Source organism: Mus caroli, chromosome 5 (genome assembly GCF_900094665.2).
Source record: "Mus caroli chromosome 5, CAROLI_EIJ_v1.1, whole genome shotgun sequence".
Lineage (NCBI taxonomy): Eukaryota > Metazoa > Chordata > Mammalia > Rodentia > Muridae > Mus > Mus caroli.
In genome coordinates, this window is record NC_034574.1 from 107803092 (window position 1) to 107810337 (window position 7246).

Consider the following 7246-nt stretch of genomic DNA (forward strand, 5'->3'; position numbering starts at 1 on the left):
TAAGCATGTCCGGTGAAGAGGGTACCAGGTCCCTTAAGCCCACTGTCCCCTTCCAGTGTCCAGATAACTGAGGCCCCAGTACGCTTCTCTATAATACATTTTGACACATGAAGAAACAGATTCCAAGGTGACCGACTGGGCAAGTGGGTGAAGATCTGTACTAATCCCCTAGACTCTATGCAGGTGCCCCCTTTCCCTCTCTGTATTTTGCTTAAAGTGTCTCCATTCTTGCAAATCCCCCGTTTGTCTGAGTACGTTCTGTGTCCAGTCCCTAGAGAATTACAAAAGCGCAGGTGCTCTTGAGACCTTTCAACACAGGCCAACACACAGACAGATACAGAGATGAATATACAGACACACACAGAGATGCATATACAAACAGACACATACATATACACACATATACACATATACATACGTACATACATACATACAGACAGACATATGTACATTCATACGTATATACAATCCCTAGAGAAGTTTGGTCATAAGATTTACTAGACAGAAGCTGTTATGGCGATTGAGATTGCATTCAAAGAATTAGGCTAACTCTCTAAAGTCTGAATCACGGAGAACATGCTCCTGCACCATTTCTGTGCACAGTTCCTGGGATGGGACTGTCTGTGGCAGAGAGTGCAGATATGGGGTGGGGAAGCTGAGGGGTCTAAGCTCTAGGCTGGAGAAACCGCAGCGCCCTGGAAGCTTCACGTGTTTACAATTTAGAGTTGAACAGGGAGGAGGAGCTCTCGGCTGGCAAGGAGGCAGGGTTATCACCTAAAGATACACGAGGGACCAGAGTTTATGGCTTACAAGTGAACAAGGAGATGGGTGTAGCTGGTCTTGATTGGCACAGTCTCTGTAGGGGACAATCTTCAGGTCATACACATGCAGAAAGGTGAAAGTTATGGAGGACAGACAGCCATGTCCACGTGAAGGTCGTCAGAAGGAACCTGTCTGCTTAAAGGCAGAGCCATCTGTGCCCGGTCCCTGAAAGCTATAGAAACATGGAGAGACATGCCTTTGTCTGCCTCCTCATGGCTCCTGCTGAAGTCCCTGGCTGACCTTGGCTTCCAGGTGTACCACTCTACTACCCGACTGTCACCATGTGTCCCTGCTGCTTCCGTGTCTCTCTGTTCACACTTTCTTGTTGTCCTCTGAGTGATGGTCATTCAAATAGAGTGCACACCAATGCAGGACAAGCTCACAGCAATAAAAGGGAACTGTCTCAGTCAGGGTTTCTACTCCTGCACAAACATCACCACCAAGAAGCAAGCTGGGGAGGAAAGGGTTTATTCGGCTTACACTTTCCACACTGCTGTTCATCACCAAAAGAAGTCAGGACTGGAACTCAAGCAGGTCAGAAAGCAGGAGCTGATGTAGAGGCCATGGAGGGATGTTTTTTACTGGCTTGCTTCCCCTGGCTTGCTTAGCTTGTTCTCTTATGGAACCCAAGACAACCAGCCCAGGGATGCCCCCCCCCCACACACACACACACACCCTGCTTGATCACCAACCTAGAAAATGCCCCACAGCTGGATCTCATGGAGGCACTTCCCCAACTAAAGCTCCTTTCTCTGTGATAACTCCAGCCTATGTCAAGTTGATACACAAAACTAGCCAGTACAAGAACCGATTTTCAAAGGCCCGGTCACTAATACCGAACATTTGGCATGAACACTGGAGGACATGGTTCAGTCTATGACTTCCCTAAACAACAGATTTGACCCAGCAGAGGAAAGAGCTTATACATCAGTCAGCGCCAAGTCATAGTCAGCAGAGATACATGAACAAGCATCAAGTCAAAGCCATGGTAAAGCTACGTAATGATAAGTAAGCTACCAGGCACACGGGGGATGGGTGGAAAGAGAATCTAGGAAGAGATGACAAGAATTTGTGAACCAGGAAGAGCCCTCAGCCCTCAGATCTTCATTAAACCTTCAACCAGGCATTAGCAAGCCAAAAACATGATAAAACTCACAACAAATTGACATGATTGGGGTCAAGAGAGGCAGAGAGCTGACAAAAGCCATTTATCACCTGTAGAGGGTCACCGAAGATCAACCCTGCTATAGACAGAAGGGAAAAAAGATGTGTTACAGACAGTGATGGGGGAGGGGAGCAACAGAATCTCTGGTGCATTGCTGGGGATACCTAAGAAAAATGGCTCTGCCGGTTCTGAAAATGTTAAAGAGCTACCATGTGGCTCAGCAATTCATACACAGCAATTCAGGTGCAGGAGAAATAGAAGTCACATGTTCACCATGCCACTACGTAGAATAGCCAAGCTGTGGGAAGAAGCCATTGTTATCAACTGATATATGAAAAAACAAAACTACAGCCATAAAAGAGGCACAGGTTGGTGCAGCACCCATACAGCCCAGGTACAGTGCAGGTGCAGCACAGGTGTAGCTCAGGTGCAGCTCAGGTGCAGTGCAAGAACAGCACAGGTGCAATACAGGTACAGCACAGGTGTAGCTCAGGTGCAGTGCAGGTGCAGCACAGGTGTAGCTCAGGTGCAGGATGTGTAGCTCAGATGCAGACAGGTGCAGGATGTGTGTAGGTGCAATACAGATGCAGGACAGGTGTAGATTAGGTGCAGTGCAGGTGCAGCGCAGGTGTAGCTCAGGTACAGTACAGGTACAGCGCAGGTGCACACCACAACACAGATGAATCCTCAGTGCATCTGACTAACAGACACTAAAACTGACAGATCGCGCAATGTGGGGTAGACCTGTCGGCATGAGATGTGCAGAACACCTGAAACATCTATAGAGACAGCCCATGGCCTTGTGGACAGAATGAGCACTGACTGACTCTGGGAACAGGGTTTCATACTGGGACTGTGAAAAGCACCCTGAAATTAGGTAGCAGAACAACTTTGAGGCCGAAACGCCAAGAACACACTTGACAGTTTGAGTTATTTCTGATTTCAAAAAGAATACAGCCCGGAAATCTGACTTCAAGCACGGGATACCGGATTAACCCTATTCCCTCCCCTCCAGTCCATCTGATGTTCACTGTCCCACAGGCCTGGGTGGAGCCAGGAATGAGATAATCAGGGGGCCCAGGGCTGATCTTTACCCAGAGCCTGTCTGTTCTGCTGATGCTGAATGGCTGTGGGGTCACACGGTACATTTTCTTTCTGAGGATCTTCCCTGGTCAGTCACATCACTGGTGACTTGGTAAGAGTCCACCATCTATGGTCCACGTTCTACACCTGAGAGTTGCTGAAGAATTAGGCAGTATCGGGATAGAGCTGGGGAGGTGGGGGAGTGGTGGCTCTCCACTGACCAGTGGGCATTGGAAGATGCTAAATCGTGGCTTCATCTACCTGTAATGGAGCACCCCCCCCACTCCATTTTTGTATCTGTTTTTCTTTTCTCGTCTGTGAACGGTTTTTAACTCCTTCATGGTGGAAGTATGTGTGAGCAGCCACTGAGTCAACAGGTCACGTCCATTCACCGGGAAGCCCCATGTCCCCACCAACGAGGCTCCAGAGGCAAGAGCAACGTACTGACATTTTCTCTGTTTCCTCCCCTGCCCGCTGAAGGTCCAGGTGGAGATGGCTCCCCGTGAGGGGGAGGACCTGCCTATTATGAAGGTAACGTTGCCCTTGTCTGAGACAGACGTGTTATTCCTCTGGTTTCTGTCTTTGCTAATCCGCTTCAAAGCTGACACTATATACAATACAGGGGAACTGCAGAATCGCCTTTGTGGAGGGCTGTAGGGTGCAAGCGGGCTGCCAACCGATGCCGGGTTGTCCTCACACTGGACACCGCCCATTACCAACTTAGCCTAGCAAGCTCTTTCCTCTGCACACCTTTTCCTGCTTCAGAAAGAATTTTGTGGGCTGGAGAGATGGCTCAGCGGTTAAGAGCACCGACCACTCTTCCAGAGGTCCTGGGTTCTGGGTCCTGTGGCTCACAACTACCCATAATGGGATCTGATGCCCTCTTCTGGTGTGTGTCTGAAGACAGCGACCATGTACTCACATACATAAAAAAGAATTTTGTATGAGCTACCCAACGCAGACTTGAGAGTGCTCCCGTACACCGTGCCCTGGCACTTCCTTAAACACTCTCTGTGCTTCAAATGTGTAGGAGAGTCAGCCACGTCCTTTGCCACAGTTTCCATCCAGCTCTGGCGTCACTGCTGTGACTGACGGAACTATGCCAACAGGACTTGCCTTAAGCTGGCTCCCCTTAATGCTTTGTTTCTGTAGTGCTGGTGTTCTCAGCAGACCACGCAAAGTATACCTATTCCCATCTAATTCACATCCCGAGGAAAGGTAAACATTAAGAAAATTTAACTTTTCTGCATGGTTCTGTCTAAAGGTATGCGATGTCTTTCTCCCATTATCCTTTTGCATAAAACGAATGGGAATTTTGTGAATGGACCCTGTGGGCCAGTGAAGACTAAGGACTATATTCTGCTGTCTTCAGAAGCAGCTTTGTCACATTGGCAGTGTGGATTTGTGACAAAGGACGCTGGGAGACCTCTGTGTATATCCTCGTAAAACAGATCCCCTTGTGGAGAGGGCACAGACGTGAACTGCCCAGGCTGGTTAACCATGGATCCTGATGCTGCTACTGTGAGGTACACCTCCATCACTCAGCCATGGTATCACCTGAACGCCAAGGGCTGGATCCTAAGCCTTTTTCTAGACGGAAAAGAGCCCTGTGGGGTTTTCCAGGCTCTGTCCGCCACTGTAACTTGGGTGCATTGTCACATTAACCAGGAGGTACCTTTAACAGCAGACACACCTCACGTGGTTTGGTTCGGGATGACAGATTCTGAGAGGCTGGAGGAATCTGATAGATCAGCATCTTGTAGCACTCTGGTCCTTCAGGCGGCTCACTCAGCCCGATACACGTCAGAGCCCGGCTCTCGTCTCTAAGAACACGAGGAAGATGCTCAGTTTCTTTAGGAAACACACCCAAGGCTCAGAGACAAATAGCTCAAGGCCAACTTGTCTGAGTCTTCAATACAGCACCCTTGCTGCACATCCCTGGTTCATCTGGGTCGGGAGTACTGGGACTGCGATGGTGAACTGTGCGATGAAGTCTCCTACTGTTAGAGCTAGCCGCTACTTAGGGGAAGCAAAGGTGTCCCACAATCCATCAGAACAATCTGCTAATAGCAGTGTTTCCGTATTTTCAAAGCATTTTAGTTAGCGTCGTCTCTAAACAATTAGGGAGTCAATGTTGGAATATCTGCTCAGAATCAAGGTCAAACTCCGAATGAAGGATGATGTTACTCAAGCACAAATGGTTGAGAGAGAGGATGCACACAGCAGCATATGCAGATACAACGATGGGAAGCAGAAGACAGGGGCACTGAGCTCAGCCTCCAGGTACAGGAGCGAAGCGGGCTGGCCCCTGACTTCAGAAAGCACAACTAGGTGGCCTATTGCTTGTTTGTTTTTCCTGCCCTTCTCTGCTCGCCTCAATCCATCTTTGCCTCAGCTCAGGCTCCTGTGCAGTCCACAAGCAACCCTGTCAGTGTGCAGTGCTGGCAGTCCCTCTGGGTCTTCCTGGCTGCCCTGAGGTCTTGCTGGACTCCCATCCAAACCTGGGAAATCCAGGCAGAGTTCTGTAAGGATGAGATATGTTTCATCATTGTGGCCGTTCCTAAACAAATCAAAACTTCATCTTAAGCGGGAACATCACTCCTCTGCGCCCTCTCGCGGCAGACTGAGGCCCTTCACTCAACAGCCGCCTTGTTCACACGTCTTTTTTGTAAAAGCCTCCAGGTTCAGTATGAATCCCTTAGCTGAAAGTTCCTCTGGAATAAGGCCTTGCCACAGCCAGCGATGTCACCAAATTCTGGTGGGAATCTGAGACCGCAGAGCGAACCACCCATGCACCCACGCACGCACGCACGCACGCACGCACGCAGGTAGTTCCTGATATGGATAGCTAGCTCCACCTAGGGCACCACAGGCGGAGAGGCAGAATTTCCCAGAAAGAGCAGTATCATAGCTCAGGTGAATGTCATGAGTTGGCCTCACCTGCTGCTCTGAGACTAAGGCAGATAGTATAAACTAGAGACATGCAGGAAAGATTTTTTTCCCCCCTGCCATTATTTTCCTGGAGCCATCGGTCTCTGCAAGCATACCATTAGTAAACTTTTTCCTGCTCTGCTGGTTAAAAAAAAAAGTAACCCTCCCCACCAGAGGTCCACGGGTCCGAGCATCCCGAGTATAGAATAGAACAGGAACCACTCCCCACTGCCCACCTGCTTCCAAATGCCTACCATCTGGTCCTGATGTTGACACCGTTAGGGTATTTTCTGCTCCAGAAACATATGACATTTGCCTACGGTATGATACCGCTCTTTCTGAAACAAACAAACAAACAACTCTGCCCTCAGCCTGTGGTGCCTTAGCTGGAGCTGTCCATCTAGGCTCTGAGCAGGCTCGGAGGATGGAAGTTCCCCCCACCACCCCCCCACACACACACACCCAGGTAAGAACAATGTCTTCATTCTGTCGCCGATACTTTTATTGATTCTGTACACTGTGCCCACCGGAAAAAAAAGGTAGCCAAGCTTTGATGTGAACACCACCGGATTAATGTCCCCAGCACCTCAGGGAATAGCTAAGCTAGTCTTGTGCATGGACCCAGGGGTTGGGGGTGGGGTGGAGCTTGAAAGTATGGAAACAGATCCGGACAGGTGGACAGCTCTATAGCAGAATGTCAGGTAGGGCTGGAGAGATGGCTCGGTGGTTTAGAGCACTGACTGCTCTTTCCAGAGGGCCTGAGTTCAATTCCCAGCAACCACACGGTGGCTCACGACCATCTGTCATGGGATCTCTAATGGGATCCTATGCCCTCTTCGGGTGTGTGTGAAGACAGCAACAGTGTTCTCACATAAAACAAACAAACACACAAACAAACAAACAGAATGGTAATGGGTGGGTCAGCTTTTCTCATTGCTAGATTCCCTGGGTCTTTGCAATGCCGCAGCTACTACAAAAAAATGCTATGTATAGTATATCGCTTTAGATAAGAGTAACCAATCAGAAGCTCAGTCTGCTAGCCACATTTCATGTTCCAGGTTGTTCCTGGTGTGTAGGAAACAGTGTCACCCTCTGCGGGGCTGCTGCCCCGAGACTGGCCCAGCCTCAGCCCTATTCTTCTTCTTTTTTTTTTTTAATTTTTAATATTTTTTATTACATATTTTCCTCAATTACATTTCCAATGCTATCCCAAAAGTCCCCCATAGCGCCCCCCACTTCCCTACC

The 7246-nt window shown here is 49.1% G+C and overlaps 1 protein-coding gene across 7 annotated transcripts in view; it reads left to right on the forward strand.

Annotated features, from left to right (window-relative positions):
- LOC110294755 (serine/threonine-protein phosphatase 4 regulatory subunit 2-like) overlaps positions 1-7246 on the forward strand; it is a 28854-nt gene continuing 21608 nt past the window's right edge. For 6 of the 7 annotated variants that reach the window (XM_021163195.1, XM_021163200.1, XM_021163198.1 and 3 more), the window contains exons 1-2: positions 1-127; positions 3551-3601. The gene's annotated coding sequence lies outside the window, so the exon portion shown is untranslated. Of the gene's footprint in view, positions 128-3141; positions 3183-3550; positions 3602-7246 lie in introns of those variants that run through there. The other variant, XM_021163197.1, reaches the window with a different exon arrangement.